At 36.2% G+C, this 27,961-nt stretch overlaps 1 long non-coding RNA gene across 1 annotated transcript in view; it reads right to left on the bottom strand.

Annotated features, from left to right (window-relative positions):
- LOC138700469 (uncharacterized) overlaps window positions 1-27,961 on the bottom strand; it is a 941,569-nt gene that overhangs the window by 831,832 nt on the left and 81,776 nt on the right. The window contains exon 2 of the long non-coding RNA XR_011332353.1: window positions 15,152-15,211. This is a non-coding gene — a long non-coding RNA (uncharacterized lncRNA). The remainder of the gene's footprint in view (window positions 1-15,151; window positions 15,212-27,961) is intronic.

Here is a 27,961-nt window from a genome sequence, read left to right as displayed (position 1 = left end):
TCTGACGAAGCCTAAAACTGTATGTCTAATGGCCAAATAAATTGAATTGAATTGAATTGAATTGAGAACGAACAGAATTACTTATTCCTTACGTACTATACGTTTTTCATTCTGGAGTCCCAAAACTTCTTTCTAACATTAGCCTACTGACTATCATGTTAAAGGTGCCAATGCAAATGTACCAAAATAGACCAATCTCTTTCACTTCCCGTCGTCCCCGGTCCGAGTCTGGTTACGTCACGCGGGTTAATGAAGTGTTCAAACAGGTTCTGCGCACCCGGCCCAAAACGCGGCCCCGCGTTACGACATGAGCACTAAAACGCTCAATGAAAGAGTTTTGTTGCTCATGTCCAACGCAACGTGTCCGGGGTGCTAAGGACCACTTAACGGAGTATCTGCACTACTGATACAACCAATCGTGGTTTGACCCCCGGCGTCCTGCGTCCCGTCTTGAAGCGCTAAACATGAGTTAAATTTAATTATAAGAATATAGCAAAAAATGAATTACAGTAGTCATTACAGTAAGCAACATCGTGACCAACACCCGCATTGATATACAACTTCGTCTTTCTCCTCACTAATTATTTATAGAAGTGGGAATAATGTGGGAATTAACTGTCACATAAAAATAGTACCTCTTCTTCTTGTTTCTCTTCTATTGTTCTTGTTGTCTTCACATTCCCATTGTTTTCGTCATATTCCCTCTTTTCTCTTTACATTCTCCCTCTTCTCCACATATTCCCCTTTTCTTCTTGTATTTCCCCCTCTTCCCCTCGCATTTCCGTTGTCCTCCGAACATTCCCTTCGTTCTCCTTGCATGGTCATTGTTCTCCTTATATGGCCCTTCTCCTTGTTCTCCTCGTATTCTCTTTGTTCTCCTCTTATTCCTCCTGTTCTCCTCACATTCTCCTTGTTCTACTCGTGTTCCCTCTGTTCTCCTCGTATTTCTCCTGTTCTCCTCACATTCTCCTTGTTCTACTCGTGTTCCCTCTGTTCTCCTCGTATTCCTCCTGTTCTCCTCACATTCTCCTTGTTCTACTCGTGTTCCCTCTGTTCTCCTCGTATTCCTCCTGTTCTCCTCACATTCTCCTTGTTCTACTCGTATTCCCTCTGTTCTCCTCTTATTCCTCCTGTTCTCCTCACATTCTCCTTGTTCTACTCGTGTTCCCTCTGTTCTCCTCGTATTCCTCCTGTTCTCCTCACATTCTCCTTGTTCTACTCGTATTCCCTCTGTTCTCCTCTTATTCCTCCTGTTCTCCTCACATTCTCCTTGTTCTACTCGTGTTCCCTCTGTTCTCCTCGTATTCCTCCTGTTCTCCTCACATTCTCCTTGTTCTACTCGTGTTCCCTCTGTTCTCCTCGTATTCATCCTGTTCTCCTCACATTCTCCTTGTTCTACTCGTGTTCCCTCTGTTCTCCTCGTATTCCTCCTGTTCTCCTCGCATTCTCCTTGTTCTACTCGTGTTCCCTCTGTTCTCCTCTTATTCCTCCTGTTCTCGTATTTTCCCTGTTCTCGTATTCTCCTTCTTCTCCTTGTATTCCCCGTTCTAATCTTCCCCTTGTTCTCCTTGTATTCACCTTGTTCTACTCATATTCACCTTGTTCTCCTTGTATTTTCCTTGTTCTCCTCGTATTCATATTGTTCTCTTCGTATTTCCCTTATTCTTCTCGTATTCCCATTGTTCTTCTTGTATCCGCCTTTTTTCTTCTTGATCTTCTCTTCTCCTTCTCCATGTATTCCCCTAGTTCTTCTTGTGTACGGTTTTTGTCCTAGTATTGCCCTTGTCTGCTAGTATTCCCTTTATGTGATCACACCCACACTTGGTTCTACGTAAAAAATATGCAGTACGGTATAGTAAAACTACGCAAATTCGTAAAGTCGCATCCACACGTAATTCTACGTAAAGACATGGAGCACTGGAGCACAGTATAGCTGTGCACCTGTAGACAGGTGATCGCAACCACACGTAGTTCTACGTTAGAATATGCAGTACAATATAGCTATTCATGTGTCAGCAGGTGATCGCATACACATGCAGTTCTACGTAAAGACAAGCAGTACAGTACAGCTATGTACCTGTAGACAAGTGATCGCTGATCGCATCCACATTCAGTTCAGTACGGTATAGCTATCCATCTGTCGACAGGTAAAAGTTAATTGCAACCACACGTATTTCTACGTAAAGATATGCAGAATAGTAGAGCTGTGCATCTGTCCATTGTTTGTCCTTAATAAGTTATTTAACGACGCTGTATCAACTACTGGGTTATTTAGCGTGAATGGAATTGGTGATAGCGAGATTGTATTTCACTAGATGAGGTTCTGTCATGAGATTGTCTATCATTCGGCTTACAGTTGGAGAAAACTTCTGAAAATCCCCCAACCAGGTAATCAATCCAAACGGTAATCGAACCCACTGCCAAGCGCCGGTCTGGATCACCAGGAAAACTCACTACCGAATGACAACCGCCGGTGGCTAATAGAAATGAAATGTAAGCAATTTGATTTGTGTACAATACATGTTAAATCAGTGAATGGAATCGATTCAGGATTGGCTTGGAGAAGACGGGAGATGGCCAGAACATCTTACAAGGAACAAGAACGCAAGGTTAACATTTCGTTCGTATTTGACAAGATACAAAGTCACAACTGTACGGCATCATTGTAATATATAATCTTTTGTGTTCCAGTCACGACTGTGTGGTTATTTAATGACAATCCAGACGGCTCGGCATTCACAGCCAGGTTAACAGCTGGTGGTTTGTCTCTACGTAACAATACTGATCAATCAGAGAGGCTCTGGCATCGTTTCCAATTTTGATATTCATTAAAGTTTCAAACCCTCAATTATTAAGCTAGCGGCAAAAAGTAGACGAGATAATAGATAATGTGATATGGGAAGCCAAGTTGTGTGTCGCACGCGAGGTACAGCCCCGTCAAGCAGATATAAACAATTGATTTGAGCAGTTTGCATTTAACTCGATTTATGAAACAAACTTCTATAGGGAGAGTACGAGTCGAAAGCTGTAAAACAAAATTCTGAGATGGACGTAGGCCTATTAAGAGGGCTTTGCGTGCTATTGCTATGGACTTAAGTACGTTATCGAATAAATAAAATTCGTGATGTTTACAGTGGGGCTGCCGTCGGGCAGTGCATCTTCTGTGTAACGCTGTGACGTTATACAGTCGAAACAAGTGAGTGAAATTACATTACTGAGATATTTTTTGCTTTAAAAATGCCGAATTCAGTTGCTGAACGAACAAAAGCATGGCATGTAACAAAGCTTGCACATGAATCACGCGAAAATTGAGCCAAAAACGAAAAAGAGAAGATTGGAACGAGTGTGAGAATGTAGGGCAAGAAAAAAGTTTTTTTTTTCTAATTTCTAGTCTGCAGTTCAGTTACAAAATGTCACTAATTTAGCGAATGATCCTACACCGTCAGCAATGACTACACCTTTTCCAGTTGTATTTCAGAAAATACCAATTGTATTTCAGAAATTATCAAATGTATTTCAGATTTGTCAATTCAATTTCAGATAGTATCATTTGTATTTCACATTAGTCAATTCAATTTCAGATAGTATCAATTGTATTTCAGATTTGTCAATTGTATTTCAGATGGTATCAAATGTATTTCAGATTTGTCAATTGTATTTCAGATGGAATCAAATGTATTTCAGATTTGTCAATTGTATTTCCGATGGTATGAAATGTTTTTCAGAAAATAAGGAATGCATTTAAGATTACACAGTCATTTTTATTTCACAAAATAACAAATGTAGGCCTACTTGAGATTTTAACATATATTTTAAAAAATGGAAAATGATTTGCATTTTATTGAATTTTAGCGTCCGACAGGCATATTCACCATAGCTAAAGCTGCAGCTTGACGAATTGTACTCTGTTATACTGCACGAGCACAATCACCACCAACAATATTCTGTGTGTTGCTTCATCGATTTTACTCTCTACAGTAGGTAAATTAGCCTACAACACCAGAAGCTATGACGTCAGGAATTCCAAGATGGGTTTTTACGTACGTCTTCACTTTACACCAAATCATCTCGATTGGATTTAACATTGGAGAATAAGATGCCAACCGTAACTTCTGAAATGCAAATGACAGTTTCTGAAATACAATTGACAAATCTGAAATACAGTACAATTGATACTATCTGAAATTGAATTGTTTAATCTAAAATACAAATGATACTATCTGAAATTAAATTGACAAATCTTAAATACAATTGATGTTTTCTGAAATACAATTGATACTATCTGAAATTCAATTGACAAATCTGAAATACAATTGATGTTTTCTGAAATACAATTGATACTATCTGAAATTCAATTGACTAATCTGAACTACAAATGATACTATCTGAAATTAAATTGACAGATCTGAATTACAATTGATGTTTTCTGAAATACAATTGATACTATCTGAAATTCAATTGACTAATCTGAAATACAAATGATGTTTTCTGAAATACAACTGATACTATCTGAACTTAAATTGACTAATCTGAAATACAATTGATGTTTTCTGAAATACAATTGATACTATCTGAACTTAAATTGACTAATCTGAAATACAATTGATGTTTTCTGAAATACAACTGATACTATCTGAACTTAAATTGACTAATCTGAAATACAATTGATGTTTTCTGAAATACAATTGATACTATCTGAACTTAAATTGACTAATCTGAAATACAATTGATGTTTTCTGAAATACAACTGATACTATCTGAACTTAAATTGACTAATCTGAAATACAATTGATGTTTTCTGAAATACAATTGATACTATCTGAAATTCAATTGACTAATCTGAACTACAAATGATACTATCTGAAATTAAATTGACAGATCTGAATTACAATTGATGTTTTCTGAAATACAATTGATACTATCTGAAATTCAATTGACTAATCTGAAATACAATTGATGTTTTCTGAAATACAACTGATACTATCTGAACTTAAATTGACTAATCTGAAATACAAATGTTACTATCTGAAATTAAATTGACAAATCTGAAATACAATTGATGTTTTCTGAAATACAACTGATACTATCTGAAATTGAATTGACTAATCTGAAATACAAATGATACTATCTGAAATTGAATTGACTAATATGAAATACAAATGATACTATCTGAAATTAAATTGACAAATCTGAAATACAATTGATGTTTTCTGAAATACAATTGATACTATCTGAAATTGAATTGACTAATCTGAAATACAAATGATACTATCTGAAATTGAATTGACTAATCTGAAATACAAATGATACTATCTGAAATTGAATTGACTAATCTGAAATACAAATGATACTATCTGAAATTAAATTGACTAATCTGAAATACAATTGATGTTTTCTGAAATACAATTGATACTATCTGAAATTCAATTGACTAATCTGAACTACAAATGATACTATCTGAAATTAAATTGACAGATCTGAATTACAATTGATGTTTTCTGAAATACAATTGATACTATCTGAAATTCAATTGACTAATCTGAAATACAATTGATGTTTTCTGAAATACAACTGATACTATCTGAACTTAAATTGACTAATCTGAAATACAAATGTTACTATCTGAAATTAAATTGACAAATCTGAAATACAATTGATGTTTTCTGAAATACAACTGATACTATCTGAAATTGAATTGACTAATCTGAAATACAAATGATACTATCTGAAATTGAATTGACTAATATGAAATACAAATGATACTATCTGAAATTAAATTGACAAATCTGAAATACAATTGATGTTTTCTGAAATACAATTGATACTATCTGAAATTGAATTGACTAATCTGAAATACAAATGATACTATCTGAAATTGAATTGACTAATCTGAAATACAAATGATACTATCTGAAATTAAATTGACAAATCTGAAATACAATTGATGCTTTCTGAAATAAAATTGATACTATCTGCAATTGAATTGACTAATCTGAAATACAAATGATACTATCTGAAATTAAATTTACAAATCTGAAATACAATTTATGTTTTCTGAAATACAATTGATATTTTCTGAAAGTGAATTGACTAATCTGAAATACAAATGTTACATCTGAAATACAATTGATATTTTCTGAAAAAAAAAAAAAAAAAACTGGAAAAGGTGTAGTTCTCTGTTTATGCTTCACAACCATTAACCTTGGGTATGGAACTCGTGAAACTCCAGAATCGAGCAGATGTTGACGTTGACAAGAGAGAGTGGGTACGAGGATTGGGTCCAAGTTTATTTATACAGCATCATCAGCTGAAATGCGTTGTCGTTCTTATCTTGTTAATTGAATCAGCTGCGAATTTCCGACAACTCGCAGCATAAAAACAAATGAATGACGCGACTTGGACCGGTTGTCGGCTGCCAACACCTGGCACCACCGTCGCGTTACGAAGCGCCCGCCTGGCCAATTAAGCAGCTGTGACGGACGGATTGCCGTTTAATTGGCCGCGTGTAGTACAACGTGGCCTCTTGTCGCGGCGTGTACGGCATCTGTCCGTCGATCGATGCTCGCCCGGTCCGGTGCTGAGAGCGAAGTGCTCATTCACGATTCTCATCATTCGGATATTTTTGTGGCTGCTGTTACGTCAAGGATGCCCTTTATCACCTACACTGTTCAGCATCTACTTGGAGGATTTAGTAAAGAACTGCCTTCAGAACATGGGAGGAGTGATAGTAGGAGGAAGAAGAATAAAGTGCATAAGATTTGCTCCTGATATCGCATTATTAGCAGTAGAGGAGATGATACTAAGGGATATGCTACTGGAGCTAAATGACAGCTGTGAGCAGTATGGGATGAAGATAAACGCCAACAAGACGAAGACCATGATCATAACTAACTTACTGGCTTTTAAGGAACCCGGAGGTTCATTGCCGCCCTCACATAAGCCCGCCATTGATCCCTATCCTCAGCAAGATTAATCCATTCTCTATCATCACATCCCACCTCCCTCAAATCCATTTTAATATTATCTTCCCATCTACGTCTCGGCCTCCCTAAAGGTCTTTTTCCCTCCGGCCCCCCAACTAACACTCTATATGCATTTCTGGATTCGCCAATACGTGCTACATGCCCTGCCCATCTCAAACGTCTGGATTTAGTGTTCCTAATTATGTCAGGTGACGAATATAATGCGTGCAGTTCTGTGTTGTGTAACTTTCTCCATTCTGCTGTAAATTCATCCCTCTTAGCCCCAAATATTTTCCTAAGAACCTTATTCTTAAACACCCTTAACCTACGTTCCTCTCTCAAAGTGAGAGTCCAAGTTTCACAACCATAAAGAACAACCGGTAATATAATTGTTTTATAAATTCTAACTTTCAGATTTTTTGACAGCAGACTGGATGATAAAAGCTTCTCAACCGAATAATAACAGGCATTTCCCATATTTATTCTGTGTTTAATTTCCTCCCGAGTATCATTTATATTTGTTACTGTTGCTCCAAGATATTTGAACTTCTCCACCTCTTGAAAAGATAAATTTCCAATTCTTATATTTCCATTTCGTACAATATTCTCGTCACGAGACATAATCATATACTTTGTCTTTTTGGGGATTTACTTCCAAACTTATCTCTTTACTTGCTTCCAGTAAAATTCCCGTGTTTTCTCTAATCGTTTGTGGATTTTCTCCTAACATATTCACGTCATCCGCATAGACAAGCAGCTGATGTAGCCCATTCAATTCCAAACCCTCTCGACCATGGTCATAGGAAGAAAAATAAAGAAGGTAAATTTGCGAGTGGACAGCTTCAAATACTTGGGGGTGTACTATAAGCAGTAACATGAACTGCTGCCAGGAAGTCAAAAGGAGGACAGCAATGGCCAAGAAAGCTTTTAATATGAAAAGGAGCATTTTCTGCGGGCCTCTGGAAAAATAACTAAGGAAGAGACTAGTGAAGTACTTTGTATGGAGTGTGGCATTGTATGGGGCAGAAACACGGACATTACAACGAAGTAAACAGAAGCGAATAGAAGCATTTGAAATGTGGATATAGAGAAGACTGGAACGTGTGAAGTGGACAGACAGAATAAGAAACGAAACTGTGTTGGAAAGAGTGGATGAAGAAAGAAGGATGCTGAAACTGATGAAGATGAGGAAAAGGAATTGGTTGGGTCAGTAGGGGAAAAAGGAGTGTTGCAGGGAATATCATTCAAATGAAGGAGAGTAAATTTCCGGTTAATGTTCGCCAAAGCGTTAAATACGCAATTATGACCGCATTGCCGTTTTATTTGTGGTCTAGAGAAAATACCTCGTCTTTTGCGAAGAAAACGTTTAGCGGCCATGTAATTATTCACCGCTTTCATCATATTATTGTTTATCAATGTTACGAAATTAAAATTATCATTAGGGCAGGATCATTTTGGCTGTTGCGCATGCGCGGACTTGGTTAATAAAAAGCTAAACTAACCAAACCTAACCTTCGTATAATATGCAAGATGTGTACCGGAGCAAGAACGGATCTTCTTGATTTGATCTGGAATGACACACAAAAATAAATTCAAGTAAGGATCACGCTGCCACTGCATGAAAGGTCCGCGCATGCACCACAGCAAAACTGTTCCTGTCGTGAGCCCCTCATCTAAACCACGTAATCTACTCGCAATATTTACGCAAATACATCTTCTCATTAACATTGGTGCTATCTCTCAGTAATGTCCAAAACGAAGGAGGTAGAGAGAGAAAAAAAAACAAATTTCTCCTTCTAACGACGCCACAGACCAACGTCATGTCCTTATGTTGGTGACATTGTGTATTTAGTTCAATTTGGTCGTAACCGTAACAGCACGGTTCAAAGCTACCGTAGCAAATTCTCCAGTTTAGAGGTTACGCACTTTACCTTATTATTGCTCGTAAGATATATCGATGGTCTCGAAGTTGTACAATCGATCATTTCCAATATTACTTAAAGGTCCGCTGTCGAAACCAGCTGTGATTATCACTTGGGAGTCAGGCGCTTATGATTTTTCCCCTATTTTTTTTTCCTTCGTGGGAGTGGACAAAATAATCTTAGGTACTTATTGTAGGTATCAATAAACTCAATTTCATGGTTATGTTTCATGGTCGCTGAAATTTTTGTTTATCAGTTATAGTTCTGGAGAAAATTGTACAGAGTGATTTATATAGAACTGACACATTTCTTTCTTTAATTATTCCGTTGGAAATTCATTCAATGACCCAATTTTAGCACCAAATTAAGCAGAATGTTCTGGAGTTTCGATTACTTGTCACTAGATGCGCAGATGTTTATGTTTTATTCCTATTGTTGGAAGCACTGACCCAATTTTAGCACCAAATTAAGCAGAATGTTCTGGAGTTTCGATTCCTTGTCACTAGATGCGCAGATGTTTATGTTTTATTCCTATTGTTGGCAGCACTAGATGCGCAGATGTTTATGTTTTATTCCTATTGTTGGCAGCTGTTTTCGACATTTTGTGACAACGTGAAAATGCAGTACACATTAAATCAACGACTCTTCCTTGTGAAGCAATACTGGATTACGAATTCAATTACAGCTACTCAAAGGGCATACCAGAGAGAATTTGGTGTTCGTAATCCTCCCAAAAGAAACACAATACTGGGACTGGTAAACAAATTGGAAACAACTGGATCTCTGGTGAGTGAAAGGGGCCAATTTTTTTAACCAGACTGTGAACACTGCAGAGTACCGACTGATTTTCATGGAGTTTGTTGAGCAACTGGACGATGTAGAGCTGAGTCAAGGATATTTTCAGCAAGATGGCGCTACATGCTATACATCAAATGAATCCATGGAACTAATTGCAAGTTTCTTTGACGACCGAATAATTTCCAGGAACCTGTGGCCACCGAGATCTCCGGATTTGACAACGCCGGACTTCTTTCTGTGGGGTTACTTAAAAGACAGGGTTTACGCCACACGTCCCCAGACATTGGACGATCTGAAGCACAACATCACACAGGAGATTCAAGCTATTGACAACAGAGTCCTCCAACGAGTGGCCAGTAACATGGAACGACGTGTTGAGTTGTGCCTTATGCAGGATGGAGAAATTTTCAACATTTGCTATAGAGGTAAATAATCTCCCAAAATTCCTCTACATTTTAGGTATAATAAGTTGTCGCTAGCACTATTCGTTTTGAAACAATTAATGAAAGAAATGTGTCAGTTCTATATAAATCATTCTGTATTTCTTTTTGAGGTAAGGTAAATCATACGGAACAGCTGGTAATGTCTACTAAGTGAACTTAAATCATAATAAATTTAATCATCCAGTGCCTATTGCAATTAATTATGTCACTGTATTAACAGAAAGTGTGACCAGTTGTCGAGATGTTTCACTTCAAAACAAGAGCTGACGAAAAGTAATGCAGAAGTCGAACTGACTGGTTGGAATTGGCCTAAGATGGACCGGTTAGCCGGATGAGTTATGTGCATAAAATCGGCGGATAAATTATAGCGGAAGCGGGCGTGCCTACACCAATCATTATTCTGGTACTAGTTCTGGTGGAGGAAATGCTGCCTGGCCATAAACCCTGACACACTTGGTAGTGGACCTGGCAAGACAAATTAAGCACCGAGCAAACGTAAATGGCAGCAAACACTTTTCGGTTAGTACACGTCTATTTGTTGTGATATGACTTACGCACTGGCAGCGTGGACAGAAAGCTCTCCAAGCCGAAGGACATATCATATAAGGAGTTCACAAGGTGAACGGGCCCCGGTTATTTCTCACGCCGCCCATTACAGATTCGTTATACGTTGCCAAGGAGACGTGGGAGGACCTCATCAGATGCCACGATACAGTTCACGGCGACGCTACGCAGCCAGCTTGAAATGTAATTAATGAATTTACCTTAAAAGTGTGAGCATGGTGATGAACTAACAACCAAAAGAACTGTTGAAAGGACCGTACGACATGAGGTTGGAAGAGCAGTTCTTGTAACCTCGGAACGGACCTTGGAGATCCAATTTTAGATTCCGGAAAAGAAGAATAAGAATATAAATTCCCTGCGTCACTTATAGTACAACACAACTTTCTATCCTAGAAAACGTAGGAACACAAGATGCGTAAAAAGTTTGAGATACTCCTTGTACCTCTCCTGTGCCTAACTTTATAAAAAAACTTTGTAGGCCTATACAAAATTTACAGGAGGAAAATAAAAGATATGCCAATAAGTCTGCTTTTTAAGACATCTTGTACAGTACAGTATTTACTTATCCATTCTTTTTTTCGGATGTCAAATCGTACGAAATACAAAAATATGTTTATAAATAAAAGAACATTGATTACATAAAATGAACCACTGAATTTAACTATGTACAGTCCTACAAAAAGGAGGCGACCTACCAGGTCCTACATGATCAGAGGACGAGCAACCTGGTTCACAAGAGAACGACTAGTTGAGGTAATAAAATTAGTTGTGTTTCGTTGTAGGCCTATGTCTGAGCATGAGCACTGCCTCATTCCTGGGACTTATAAAGTATCCTACTTACAAATGGCTTTTAAGGAACCCGAAGGTTCATTGCCGCCCTCACATAAGCCCGCCATTGGTCCCTATCCTGAGCAAGATTAATCCAGTCTCTACCATCATATCCCACCTCCCTCAAATCCATTTTAATATTATCTTCCCATCTATTTCTCGGCCTCCCTAAAGGTCTTTTTTCCTCCGGCCTCCCAACTAACACTCTATATGCATTTCTGGATTCGTCCATACGTGCTACATGCCCTGCCCATCTCAAACGTCTGGATTTAATGTTCCTAACTATGTCAGGTGAAGAATACAATGCGTGCAGTTCTGTGTAGTGTAACTTTCTCCATTCTCCTGCAACTTCATCCCTTTTAGCCTCAAATATTTTCCTAAGAACCTTATCCTCAAACACCCTTAATCTCTGTTCCTCTCTCAGAGTGACAGTCCAAGTTTCACAACCATACAGAATAACCGGTAATATAACTGTCTATCCAGGAATAAGCTGTTGAAGAGACTAATGAAGTGGTTTGTTTGGAATGTAGCATTGTATTGGACAGAAACATGGACATTATGACGAAGTGAAGAAAAGCGACTAGAAGCATTTGAAATGTGGACATGGAGAAGGATAGAGCGTGTGAAGTGGGCAGACAGAATAAGATGAAAATGTCCACACCTGTGGAGTAACGGTCAGCGCGTCTGGCCGCGAAACCAGGTGGCCCGGTTTGAATCCCGGTCGGGGCAAGTTACCTGGTTGAGGTTTTTTCCGGGGTTTTCCCTCAACCCAATACGAGCAAATGTTGGGTAACTTTCGGTCCTGGACTCCGGACTCATTTCACCGGCATTATCACCTTCATTTCATTCAGGCGCTAAATAACTAATTTATTGATATAGCGTCGTAAAATAACCCAATAAAAAAAAGATGAAAACAAGCAGAAATCTGCTGGAGCAAGATCTGGAGAATATTGTGGCTGTGGAAGGACAGGTATTTTGTGTTGTGCGAGGAATTTGCACAACAGGTCAATTACAATAGATCACACGGAACCGCAAGACATTCCAGTATTTCTCCCAACCATTAGACTTCGGACATTGGTTAAATTCTGTAGACTAACCCAAACTACATTATCCTGTTTTTCAGTGATCTCAGGATTGATTCCGCTCAGAAACTACAGCGTGTTCATAACGCGTGCTTCCGCTTCATTTGTAATGTTCGATACTATGATCATATCTCACCTTCTTTCGAGAAGTTATCATGGCTTAGGTTACATGAGAGGAGAAATCTGCACTCACTTTCTCTCTTATATCGAATTATGCACACTTCACCCCCTATTATTTATTCGCTCGTTTCATACTCTCTCTCGCTATCATAATAAAGGATGCGTCAGAAAGAACGGATGGATTTCACATGGCAAGAAAATTGTAAAGATTCATCAAATCAAAAATTTATTGTTATCAACATATTCACCAATACATGCAGTTTATTTATGGAAAACAACATTATCCATATGATGTCCTTGGCTTTCAATACAGGCATCGAGGCGTTTTCTGATGTTCGCCATCACTTTCACAGTCATAGCTGGTGCAATTGCCACGATTTCTTCACGAATCGCTGTCTTCAGTTCGTCCAGTGTATGTGATCGATGTTTACAAACTTACGCCTTCAAATGGTCCCAAAGAAAGAAGTCGCAGGGCGCGAGATCTTACCGTAGCCTCGGATAATCTCAGTGCAATAGAATTTCGTCCAGTTGATTTCTTCTTTAATGTTGAACCTGTGATACGAAATGAAGCCACCCACCGCAAAATTGTATTCCGAGTTGGAATCCTAGCGTGACATCCGATGTCGAAATGAGTCCTGAGTGGCGATCACAGACTCTTCATTTTTCAAAAATGTCTCTACCATGAAAGCACATTGTACACCAGACCAACACCATGTTCTCAAATGAAACTGCATTCTCTGGCTGACCCAACAGTCGTGGTCCCCCTCACTATATCTCTCTCCTAGTTGCGTATCGATAGTTTGAAATCCATCCGTTCTTTCTGACGCACCCTTTATTAATACTCGATCACAACGCGATAACACGCTAGAAATTCCACTTCACACATCATCTCTGTATTCCTCATCTTTCACTGTTGCTACCTCTCGTCACTGGAACTCTCTGCCGCCTGAAGTCAAGGGCTGCCGAACATTGAAATCTTTCAAATCCAAGTTAGAAAATTATCTTATGACGAGTTGCCAAACTAACTTACTATTATGACAAGTGTTGTATTGCATGTTTCCACGTATTCACATTTTTTTTATGTTCTAGTGATATTTAACTTATTTTATATTTTTGTTTTCATATTTTCCGATAATGGTATATCTCTAATGTGATAAGCTGAGCTATATATAATCATAATTTTCCTTACTGTGTGTACCCAAATTTTGTATTCATTGTATGCTTTGTACTGCACTGTTTTATTACTACTATTAGTATTAGTATTATTATTACTATTCTTATTTTGTTCTTCTTCTTCTTCTTCTTCTTCTTATTATTATTATTATTATTATTATTATTATTATTATTATTATTATCAATAATTGTCTTATTTTTTTATACTTTGTATGTCTCATTTATTTTGACCTGCTGTTCACATTTTATTATGCTTTCCCTTTCTTTCTGTATGTTATATATTATGTCTGATTTCTACTTACTTGCTGTTTACATTTTATTATTATTATTATTTTATTCAGCTTTGTGTGTAAAATTGTAGTGTACTTTGTAAATTTGTAGTATTTTGTAACGCAGTTTTACTCCTGGTTGAGTGTTAGAGAAGGCCATATTGCCTTAACTCTGCCAGGTTAGATAAATCATTATTATTATTATTATTATTATTATTATTATTATTACTATTATTATTATTATTATTATTATTATTATCATTCCTCTTGAGACACTCTGTATACAATACAAAGAGGTGCGTTTCCTCTCTATGACAAAAGAATAAATCTGTATTCTCCTACCGGGAACTAAACCAGACTTAGATTTCTAGATGAAATGCCTACTGTTTGAGAACACTTTGATAATATTGATAAATACACAAAGTGATTTCATAGTACTTGTAACATCCAAGAAGTAGGAACGTTTCAGAGTCTGCCAGTGATTTCAATAGCCAGCAACCCACATTAAAATCTTGACGTCTATTATGTACTGATGGTACAAAGAGGGGGGGGGGCATACAGAGTCTGCACTTCTGACACTTTTATGCACTGTACTACATTTTATCGACAATTGCCACACAAGAGATTTCTTTTTATTTCCATTTTACGAATAACTCATACAACTCTTGCGTTTTTTTCAAAGCACTTTCAAGAAATAAATTTTTACTTGCACTTAAAATTTGATCCCTATAAAAATTATTTTCATAGCCGACTGCTATAAACGACCAACATGTAAGAAGTGCATGAAGTTTTTATTATGGCCATATTCTTTAGTTTATGTGTGCTGTGACCTTAACTATAGGAGTGCAAACAAGTAGAAATGTGTGACCTCCAGGCCCAAGCAGCGAGGACGGGGGCGAGGGGGAGAGTTCTGTTGCCATGGTGCATTGGGGTTGTGCAGTTTGCATTGAGGCAACAATAGGCTATATTCTCGGTATGAGATCAGCTTACCTGAGGACATTCAGCGCCATCGTGTTCCTGGAAGAACTCTTCAGTGCAATTTGGTTCAGCCTGAAACAAAGAAATAAAAAAGTAATTAATATTTCTCGATATATAGACCTGATTTTTAAGCACAAGTCATGATTTTATTTTATTACAGTTACACGAAATAAATGGTGTCATGCAAATGATATATTTTCAATAATTACATTTTAATTATTATAAAATAATGAAACTTGGACTCTCACTTTGAGAGAGGAACATAGGTTAAGGTTGAATAATTTCAAAAGAAAAATTGTTCCGGGGCCGGGTATCGATCCCGGGACCTCTGGTTGAACGTACCAGCGCTCTCTCAACTGAGCTACCCGGGAACTCCACCCGACACCGTCTCAACTTTTCCCTTTATATCCACACAACTCGCGTGGGCTAACGAAACGCCAGAGACCCACATCGAGTGCACACAAACTCTGTGTGACTTGGAATTGTGGTTTTCTGTTAACGTACACAGTGACGTATATATTATGCAAATCTAGTCTTTCAGGTGAAGCTTCCTGTAAAGCAGATTTGAATAATTTCAAGGGAAAAATTGTTCCGGGGCCGGGTGTCGATCCCGGGACCTCTGGTTGAACGTACCAGCGCTCTCCCAACACAACCGGCGAAATATCATTATTTTACTTACTTACCCGGGCCCGGAACAATTTTTCCCTTGAAATTATTCAAATCTGCTTTACAGGAAGCTTCACCTGAAAGACTAGATTTGCATAGGTTAAGGTTGTTTGAGAATAAGGTGCTTAGGAAAATATTTGGGGCTAATAGGGATGAAGTTACAGGAGATTGGAGAAAGTTACACAACACAGAACTGCACGCATTGTATTCTTCACCTGACATAATTAGAAACATTAAATCCAGACGTTTGAGATGGGCAGGGCATGTAGCACGTATAGGCGAATCCAGAAATGCTTATAGAGTGTTAGTTGGGAGGCCGGAGGGAAAAAGGCCTTTAGGGAGGCCGAGACGTAGATGGGAAGATAATATTAAAATGGATTTGAAAGAGGTGGGATATGATGATAGAGACTGGATTAATCTTACTCAGGATAGGGACCAATGGCGGGCTTATGTGGGGCGGCAATGAACCTCCGGGTTCCTTAAAAGCCTGTAAATAAGTAGGTAAAATAATGATATTTTCCTGAATTTTTCCGAATTTCAAGAGTGTTTCTAATTTCAGAAAAGGTGAGAAAGATAACTCGCATTATAGACATATCTCAAATGTTACACTTTTGTTAAACTTTTTGAATAATTAACAGTCGAATAATTTGTTATGTATTACCAACAATTTGGTTTTAGATCACATTTAATGCCTTATATGCATATAAGTTTCTTTGTAAAGCATCTACTCGTATTGGAGGCTTTTGAAAACAAAAATTATGCAGCGTCTTGTGACCTAATCAATGCATTTTATTGTGCTGATCATGGTATTCTATTGACTAAATTAGATTATTTAGGAATCATGGGGAAGGAATTAACGATTCTTGTATCTTATTCATCAAATCGAAAATGGTGAAAAATGTCCTCCCTCTTGCTCAAAGCAGAATCCTTGAACCAGCTCTACATCGTCCAGTTGCTCAACAAACTCCCTGAAAATGCGTCGGTACTCTGCAGTGTTCACTGTCTGATCAAAAAATAAAAATGGTTCCACTGTGCTCCGTGCGGTGATAGCATACCACACCCCGATTTTCGCTGGGTGCATAGCTGACCCATGAACGACGTGTAGATTTCAGATATTTTCAACAAGACGGCATCACATGCCATAAACCAAACATTGTAAAATTCCTATGCAGAACGGAAAGTTACATTTGTTCTGATCAAATGTCGGGACACTTAAATGATAAGAATAAAATTATTTCAATCATTTATTATCATAATACAGTGCCATCTTAAACTGACTGAGCATATTGGGAATTAAATCAGTTGCCTTCCCACAAACTGTTAAGAAATGTCTCATATAAAATAATTTTTATCTCGAAAAGAAAGCGAAAACCAGCAGAATTGTATTAAACTTTTTTGTTTGAAATATCTGAAAGAATAACACTCTGAAATTAATGTCATTACTTGCGATTCACTATGTATTATTTGGTAACGGCATTACTAAATATCCATTCCTTAAGTTACGCCTATACAGGGTGTAACAACTTTAATGATATTAAAATGTAATATGGTAATAATAAAAATAATGACATAAGCATGTCACTTCCGGAAATTGGTGTTACTTCTTTCAGTATTCAGCGATAAAATTAAACTCAAAATATTTAACTTTGGGGTACAAATACTCCAAACCTATAGAATTTTGGGTATAGGTAGGCCTATGTTAGGTTTAATCGACGTAGAACGTATCAGGGAACATATTTCAGAAATTCTACACATTAAAGTTGTTACACCCTGTATGTTGACTCTAAGGACAAAAATCTACATTTTTTACTTAATGTCTTTCAGATTGTTGTGATGTGATTCTTGGGAGTGCACTAAGCAATTTAATATCATAGGAACGTGAAAATAAAATTTTGGGCCACAGAGAAAAAAATATATATGCATATAGGCCTATATATATATATATATAGAGTGGAAGTGAAATAATCCTACAAATTGAAACAGACGATAGGGTACACTTAAATGAATAGAAAACTTGTATTAGGTACGTCTTGTGATTAAATGCACGGTTAATTTAGGAAACTGAGTTGGAAGTTTCAACAGTCTGGCAACATCGCAGCTAACACACTGCTTTTCTTCTCGTAATACAGATGTAAGAGGGCAACTAACTGAAGTCTGTCTCCTAGATGAACCTCTCCCTCTCTAAGACATGCAATCTGTTCGCAACGTTCAGTGGCTTGGAATTAGTGGGTTTTAATTAAATTTACACGAAAACCGTCCACGCTATTGAAATACGCGAGATGAATAAATTACTCTTTATTAGATTTTCTTTCACTGTGGACAAAAATCACGATCCTACTCACAATAGTTACCGAATAAGAGGGTGTGTTAAACTTTTGGAGAGGAAAATTTTTTTTTCTCATTAAACTAAGGACTTTCATCAACATGGTACTACCCTTTTTGGTTACATACAACATGAGCTATTTATTCTGTATTATATAGGCCTATATACAGGGTGTTAAAAGTATCCAATATTTTAGGAGGTGATAGTATGCATCAAAACAAGGAAAAAAATATCTAATAAACATGGATCCTACAACACATACTTTCTGAGATCTGAACACTTGTTCAAAGGAGGTGCTCAATGTGACGTCCATTTTTTGGCAATGCATTTTTCTGTCCTTCAATACAGCAGACTACCAGATTATCATACCGTAGTTGATGGAATACTGATATGTCGCAGGGAATACTGAAAACAAAAGTTTCGTTTCAGATATGAGCGGGGTTCAGCAGAGATGGTGTTGTGAATTTTCGTAATCAGCATGTGTGGGCTGATGAAAATGCCCATGCAGTTGAAGAAACAAGGCATCAGCACCGATTCTCAAGAACGTATGGGCAAGCGTTCATGGCGATAGATTAAGGGCCATAGTGCTACCACAGAGATTAACTGGGGCTCGTTATCAGGACTTTCTTATTAACGTACTGCCTACCTTGCTGGAGTATGTGCTATATCAGCAAAGACTACAGATGTGGTTCATGCATGGCACACCAGCACATTTTCTCCGCAATGTGCGTGAACACATGACGCTGACATTTCAGGACCGCTGGATTGATCGGGGAGGCCCCACACCTTGCCTGTTCGTTCCCCAAACCTAAATCTCCTAGACTTTTGCTTATCAAGAACAACCAGGTCAATTTCAAAGAGAAGAGCAGAGAAATGCATTGCCATGAATGGACCTCACATTGAGCACTTGCTATGAACAAGTGTCCAGATCTCAAAAAGTATGTGCTATAATCGAAATAATTTTGAATTGTATTCTCATAGTTATGAAACAAAAGGTATGAATTCTTTACGATTGTTTGAACCAAAATGCAACACTGTTACAGTATTTAATCATAGTAGTAATTTAGGCCCAAGAATATATAACAAATTTATATTTAAATATCCTAATCTTGTCAATTCTAATAGTTCTAGTATTAAATTTAAAAAAGTTATGTATGGATTTTATAAAAATTGAAAAATTGTAAATTCACAGACACATAATTATGACACAAGACGATATATTAATTTAACATTAGTAGAACCTAAATGTCTCACATCTGCTGGTCTAAAGCATAGCATTAATTTTGGCCCTCGGTTGTACAATGCTTTAACTAAATTACACCCAGAACTTCTAACATGTAACCCACTAACATATAACAAGAAAATTAGAAACGTGTTAATATCTTCAATTTGATTAAATAAATTTATAGCCTGTGTGCATGAATTAATCAACCTATATTATATTTGTATACTATAATTTTGAAATATATATATATATATATATATATATACATATAGTCCTACTTTTCACGTGCGATATTATTCTCCTCTAGTGTTAATATTATATTATATAATTCCATTTCCGCTGTAATTTAAATTTTAGTTCCTATTTTATTTTGCTTATTTATTTTTATTATTATTATTTCTTTTATTTTCTATATTTCTCTTATATTAATATTTTATTACATAATTTCTGTAACTGTAATTTTAATTCTATTTCCTATTTCATTTTATTTTATATTCTCTTATAGGCTTATTAATATTATATCTGAACTGCGACCGAACACGAGCGCTGCTCATTCGGTCTCAGATTTTGTTAATACTACTGCATCTCCTTTTTTATATTGTTTGTATTATTTTATTTCTATTTCTCTTGTTTGTTTGTAATTATATTCTTCTGTATATTTAAATTTAAATAAAAAATAAATAAATTATAGGACCCATGTTTATTAGACATTATTTTCTTGTTTTGATGCATACTAGCACCTCCTAAAATATTGGACACTTCTTTTTAACACTCTGTATAATATGTTGAACACAGCAACATTTATTACAAAATGACTTAGAGTCAAACTTCTTCCGGCAAAATGATTCCGTACATATAGAGAGTGTCACACGCCAAGATTATTATATGTATGGAATTATAGGATGGGGTAGCTCATTTAATCCAATTTATTTATTACAGAAGAAAATAATTAAAATATGTCTTCATAAACCTATTGATTTTCCATCTCAAAATTTGTTTCTAGACTTTAATGTACTTAACGTAAGACAAATCTATTATATTGTATTCATAAAATTCATACATAAAAATCGAAATAATTTTGAATTGTATTCTCATAGTTGTGAAACAAAAGGTATGAATTATTTACGATTGTTTGAACCAAAATGCAACACTGTTACAGTATTTAATCATAGTAGCAATTTAGGCCCAAGAATATACAACAAATTTATATTTAAATATTCTAATCTTGTCAATTCTAATAGTTCTAGTATTAAATTTAAAAGTTATGTATGGATTTTATAAAAATTGAAAAATTGTAAATTTAAATTTACATATTCTTATTGCATAGCAAACATAAGACAAATTGTATTGTATAATTATTAATTTCAATTCAGGAATCCGCCCCTGAGCACGAGTTCTACTCTTTCGGGGGCGAGCTAAAGTTTTTCTGTATATATTATATTTTATGTTACAATTATTAGCAAAATAATAAATAAATAAATAAATAAATAAATTTACAGGATGTTATGTGACTACATTTTCAGATCAGGTACTTATACAAAGTAGTTGATTTAAGTTTTTAAACTAATACTAGTGTACAACTAAATCACATGTTTCAGCTTTAATTTAGTATCTAAATAAGTCTTTTGCACAGTTGGAAGTCTACTTTTCGTCTGTCGAAAATATAAAAAAAATGTCGAAAAATCTGAAATAGGAGAAAATAGGCATTGAAGATGATGTATGGTGTAGAAAATTAAATTACAAAGGCCCAAATAGTTCAGAAATTTTTTAGGCAATGGGTGTCAGTTATATATTTTTAAGAAAGAAGAAATGAACTATCAGAGGAGGTAAAAATGTTATTTACCAAAATGTTGAAGAAAACAGACAATTCAATCGTTGACGTATACCTTAAAATGGGATAATAATAATTACAGCAATAAAATATCTTTAAATTGTAAATGTATTAGAAACGTTACGCAAAACAATTTGTTGCGACTGCAAAGACTTTTATAAAATATGTATTTCTAAACGTGCTTAAAAGATAATAGGATCAAAAATTGTTATGTAAAATAATATCTGAGAAATTTAAGCTCGAAGGAACAAAACGAAAGAGAATCGTGCTAAGGACTTATTCCTAGAAAGAAGAGTCACTGAACACTTCCCCCCCTGTATAAGTAACCCCTAGCAAAAGAAGACAGATAATTGTCCACTTTGTTGCCCGGGATCGAACTCACGTCAGCCAGATTTGTCTTTAAAAGCACAACCGCTTCAGTTACACCTGGGGAAGAAGTGAATGTCATTAATGTACAGTAACAAAGATCGTAAGACCATTATATTCCTCTACAATTAATCATAGCTTAGGTCTCTTCTAATACAGCATTAAAAGTTTTTGTGTGTTTTCAAAAGTTTATTGTTGTACAAAAACCACATGATTGCTAACTTGATGTACTACAATAATAATCACGGAAAATTACAGACAGAATTTCTTATACTTTCAATTCTTCTCCGTTGCTAGGATACGGAAGTTCGGGGTAATGATATGAAATAAAATCGTCTCTTAATAGTACTCAATAAAATCTAATTGAATAGACCGTCAATTATTCCTGTGAAGCCTGATGTTTTATTCCCTGTTATTAAAAACAGATGCACAGATGCGCAGGCTCTGAATTAAACGACAACTTTCAACTCATTCGATTCAATCTCCATTAATTTTATTCCAGCTCATCCTTTCGGAATGATGTGACGTTCATTTATACTAACGGCCAGCGCTTCTGTTTTGTTCCGATATTTATAGTTGTTACTGCAAAGCGATGTCTTCATCTTGTTTGAAATGTGTGGCCCTGTGTGGGTATATAATAGGCCCATTCCTGCAGCAGTCAGAGTTTATGGCCAACAGTTCTGAATTGGAACAAGTGGGACTTTTCATTAGAAAGAAATTAAGGGGCTACTAAAGAAATTTAAACACTGGTGAACCATGTTTACTGACAGCTTCTATGGAGAGAGGAGAGTTATGGATAACAACATAAAGAGAAGAAATATGGCCAATTCAATTTAGCTGGGGAAAAAAATTCCGCTTTGGATGGATGAATTATGACAAATAGACCCGAAAACTGCCTCGGGCGAAGACCAACAGATGGCTGGAGCTTAGCTATTAAAGGGGTAGGAATATAAACAATTGTTACGACTTGAATGAGAGCGTAATGCATAAAATTAACTATAAAACAGAACAGCTTCTGGGTTTTCTGTTTAAAATTTTATAAATTTTCTATTTATATTCCACGTAGTCATGTAGATCTAGTGATATTTTTTAACTACAAACTGCAGCAGAAAAAAAAATAAACAGAGTCATGCTGATGACAAATATTTCTCCATTATTCAGTGATTCTGGAGTCCGTATATTTAGGCATTTATGGCAGTTAAAATAAGGAAGGAAAAAAGGCAATAAAAACGTAAAAAAAAGGACAATAAGTTTTGAAAAAGGCATTATGAATTTTAAAAGGCATAATATATTTCAGCAATAAATTTAAATTATATCAACATTAACTCATATATTTACTTCGTAGTTGACACACGTTGACTTACAACATACTTTTTTTTTCGTGATTAACCGTCTTTTCACAAAACTTACATAATGAAACGGTTCATCAGTTAAAAACACATAGGCAACAAATTCACTAACGTAAGCATGAAGTTTACTTTTCAATGGTTTACTGAATTTAGGCAGTAAGCTAACCGATCTCATACCTTCTGTCACCTGACAATAACTGAATGTTCCTCACTCAAATTTCTTTCTCCTACAATAATAAACACGTGTAGCAAAAATTGAAACAGTAAGATTTGAAAATATTGTGACAGCGACGTGAGATTCGAACTCACGACCAGCGTCCCGCAAGAGAGCAGACCGCGCGTGAGCCGACGCGGGCTTCACGGAGCACTTTGGGATGGCGCGCGGCGGAGAGAAGTAAGGGAAAAGGGCCTACGTGACGAGGGAGTTTGCGCGCGCATCTTCTGCTTGCCTAGAAAGGCCGAGAAATCTGTCGAAGTGGAAGAATCGCGAATTCGAATTTTCGAGGCTACGTCGCTGTGGTTATAAATTACGGACGCGAAGGAACGACAGCAGTTTTCAGTTGATTAATCAGCCAGTCAGTGACTAAGCCAGAGCAAGCAAGCCAGTCTTGTGTACCGGAGTTCGACTCGAGTGTGCGTCCGCAACTGTTGTCAGCATCCGAGGACCTGAGTTCGAGTGCAGTGGACCGCAGTTGGAGGGACCTGAGTTCGAGTGCAGTGAACTGTCTCTGAAGGTCTGTGGTTCGAGATTCTGTGAACTCGAGCGACTGAGCTAGAAGAACTGTGAACTGAGAACTGACAGTTCTGATTTGTAAATAGTGCTTTGTAAATATTAGTTAAGATTAACAGTTCATTGTTCTTCGTAATAGTCCAAGTAAATTGTCATTGCCGTCAGTGAAGTGCTATAACGAATACTGTGTTGAGTGAAAATCCTGTTGTTGACGAGAGCGTTTAAGGTGAATTGTAGAAAGGAATTATTGTTGTGACGAATAAATTACATTGTTGTTACAAATAAAATTCACAATATGAAAACAAACTATTGGAAATGCTACGTGACAACTTCTATGAGAACAGGCTTAATATTTAAAATTATAAAGCTGATTGTTGGTACCGTGAAGACATGACAATATTATATTTGTAACTGTAAATTATCTAACATTATTAATATTACACCAATAGTATTAAAGCACGATTATTAGCAGATTAAGCACCGAAATAAATTATTTTTATTTACTATTGTTAGGAAAGTGGGTCATTGTTTCATGTATTTAAATTTCATACATATCACATTACAATTAATTATAAAATTGCAAATAAACAAGAAATATTGCTTTAAAATGACAAAGAAAGTCATTTATTATTGAATTAGTAAGAAATACCTTAAATAGGCAATACTACATTATGCAACGAGCCTATAATGGTAGTAATTAAGACGCGGGGATGTTTATGAAACGAGCGCAAGCGAGTTTCATAATTTTCATACGAGCGTCTTAATTACCATTATAGGCAAGTTTCATACGACTTTTTATGCTCGACCATATTTCTAACTTGAAATTATTCATGAATATTCATATTATTGTTATGTGAGTGAGTGCAATAGCCTACCTCATAAATTGTGAGATGTGCGCAGACGCGAAAGTATTGATTTTTTCCGGGAAAAGAATGTCGACGACCTTGATATAATCTAGAGAGCAAGATAAAAATTAATCTTGATATAACCTTGAAATTGAATTCGACATTGAAAAACGAGATGACAAATTGAATTTATTTGAATATTATTTACAATTAACGCTAATTATTATAGTAACAGAACATAACCTCCTGCGACAGTATTGGATTTCCAGCCTTCGTGACGTTTCCCTAGTTGTCTTTCGATTGTATATCCGAGAATAATCGAAAACCTGAACTATAATGAATAGGTGTACTTTAATGAGGTCCATTAAAGGGCTGCTACCAGGTGTACAATTACTACATTTCGGCATGGTCGAGCATAAAATAAAAATTAGTCCTATCACTTTGATTCACCCAAATCACATTTATATCTATGGAAATAATTATTTACTTCCATCCAGTAAAAAGGCATTTTTCCAAACATCCGGGCTGTAGTCATGATTACTAATATGCGGCCCGCGGTTCATATATGGCCCGTCAAAAGTTTAGTTCTGGTGAGAAGGGCAAATATCATTGAATAAATAGGGTTTATTTTAGTACGAAATTAAGTGAAAATTATTCGGTAATTTTCCAAACACATTTTAACGGTACAAGTCACTTGTCAGATATTTAACGCTTTTTCAGATAAATAATATTTCTGAAGGAATGCAAAATAGGGTTTATTTTAGTACGAAATTAAGTGGAAATTTTCGATAATTTTCCAAACACATTTTAACGGTACAAGTCACTTGTCAGACTTTTAACGCTTTTTCAGATAAATAATATTTCTGAAGAAATGCAAAATAGGGTTTATTTTAGTACGAAATTAAGTGAAAATTTTCGATAATTTTCCAAACACATCTTAATGGTACACGTCACTTGTCAGACTTTTAACGCCTTTTAAGATGAATAATATTTCTGAAGGATTAAGAACAATATTACCTAAGTTAAACCTAGGCAGCTTACAATTTTATAAGCCATGACTGTACACAATTTATTCTGTCAGTAGGTAGTTCGGAAAAGTTGAAAATAATATCGGCACACGATTAAAACTAAAAATTAATTCATGTGAATAACGTTCTGACTTTTAAACACCCTGTAACTTGAAACTGTTACTTCTCACACAAAGTTTAATATCCGATCCTAATAAAAGTAAATCAATTTTTGCAGAGAAAAATATAGCTTTCAATGGCCGTTATTAACAAATGAGAAAGGAAAATTAACTCTTTTTGCTAGAACAGTCCATTAGGAGTGTATTGAAAGCATATTACACAAAACACGCACAGCTTAATATGTCTAACTGATAAATTAGAGCTACGATAAACATGCGACGGAACTGTATAATTCATTCGGCATTGCAGAGTCTCAAAATGTGAAGGTGGAACGCAAATTATAGAAAACATCAGCTTCGCAGCCCCGGCGAACGCAACCTTCCTGTTCCAAAACTTTAATATGGCATTAAAAAGGCATTAATGTGGCACATCGGCCCAACTACCTTGAATGGCGTAATGAACCTGCCAACTTCGTTTTTAATAGTGCTCGTACACCTATTGGGCGCTGATGTAGCAACAAACTGCAGCCAATAGGAAGTAAATACATAACTGATACAAGAACACGATGCTCATTTTATTTTATTGCAATGACGTTCGTTTGTGCCTCAAGCGGCAGCGTTTCAGACTGTCGTGAAATTGATTCCCGGCCTTGATTTAAAGATTCGTATATGTTTCGTAGGAAATGGGTGTGTGGCTAAGGCTGAAGTCACTACTTGTTTCGTATGTCTTCTAGGTTGTCTTAAGAGTCCCATTCGTCATGCTAGTCACGTGACCAGAAGGTTTAAGAGTACAAATGGATGAATTACTGTTTCAAAATTCTCGCTCAAAGTATGAACAGACGAAAGAAATCAATTCTTTAAAGTAAATGCTGTTATGGTGATCATGTCTGCAATAATAATAATAATAATAATAATAATAATAATAATAATAATAATAATAATAATAATGGGTAGCTCAGTTGGTAGACCAGCTGGCTACGGACTGGAAGGTCCGAGGTTCGATCCCAGGTGGTGACAGGAATTTTCTCGTTGCCAAACTTTCAGAACAGCCCCGAGGTTCAAGCAGCCTCCTATAAAATTGAGTACCGGGTCCTTCCTGGGGGTAAAAGGCGGTCAGAGCGTGGTGCCGACCACACCACCTCATTCTAGTGCCGAGGTCATGGAAAGCATGGGGCTCTACCTCCATGCCCCTCAAGTGCCTTCACGGCATGTTACGGGGATACCTTTACCATTTAATAATAATAATAATAATAATAATAATAATAATAATAATAATAATAATAATAATAATAATAATAATAACAATAATTAGGGCTCGGAAGTTGTTGACCTAAAAACAACAGAAAAATGACCTATAAAATGATCTTAAATTTCTGAAAATATGACATTAAAATTTATTTAAAAAATGATCAAGATTTTAATAATAATACAGTACTTACGGCCTTTAAGGAACCTGGAAGTTCATTGTCGCCTTCATATAAGCCCACCATCGGTGCACGACTAATCCAGTCTCTACCGTCATATCCCACCTCCCTCAAATCCATTTTAATATTATCCTCCCTTCTACGTCTCCGCCTCCCCAAAGGTCATTTTCCCTCCAGCCTCATAACTAATACTTATATACATTTCTGGATTCGCCCATACGTGCTACACGCCCTGTCCATCTCAAACGTCTGGAATTAATGTTCCTAATTATGTCAGGTGAAGAATAAAATGCATGCAGTTCTGTGTTGTGTAACTTTCTCCATTTTCTTGTAACTTCATCCCATTTAGACCCAAATATTTTCTAAGCACCTTATTCTCAAATACTCAATCTCTGTTCTTCTCTCAAAGTGAGAGTCCAAGTTTCACAGAGTAACTGGTAATATAACTGTTTTATAAATTCTAACTTTCAGCTTTTTTGAGAGCTGACTAGATGACAAAAGCTTCTCAACCGAATAATAACAGGCATTTCCCATATTTATTCTGCGTTTAATTTCCTCGCGAGTATCATTTATATTTGTTACTGTTGTTCCAAGATATTTTAATTTTTCTACCACTTTAAAGGATAAATTTCCAATTTTTCTATTTTCATTTCATACAATATTCTGGTCACGAGACGTAATCATATACTTTGCCTTTTCGGGATTATTATTATTATTATTATTATTATTATTATTATTATCACCACCGATGTCGGCACGTGAGTTGTCGTACATTACGCACACGGAGCGGATATGGCCACGTCCACGTGACTTGTATTCAAGACGTGACTGAATGCGTTTTGTGTTAACAGACTGTCCTTATGAAACAGTTATCCAGAGACTGCGCACGTACCGACAATACAGCGGAAACCTTGGTAACGAGATTTAGTAAATGAAT

This window comes from Periplaneta americana, chromosome 5, assembly GCF_040183065.1.
Source record: "Periplaneta americana isolate PAMFEO1 chromosome 5, P.americana_PAMFEO1_priV1, whole genome shotgun sequence".
Lineage (NCBI taxonomy): Eukaryota > Metazoa > Arthropoda > Insecta > Blattodea > Blattidae > Periplaneta > Periplaneta americana.
The sequence above is the reverse complement of the archived record's forward strand: the minus strand, read 5'-3'. Positions and strand labels throughout refer to the sequence as shown.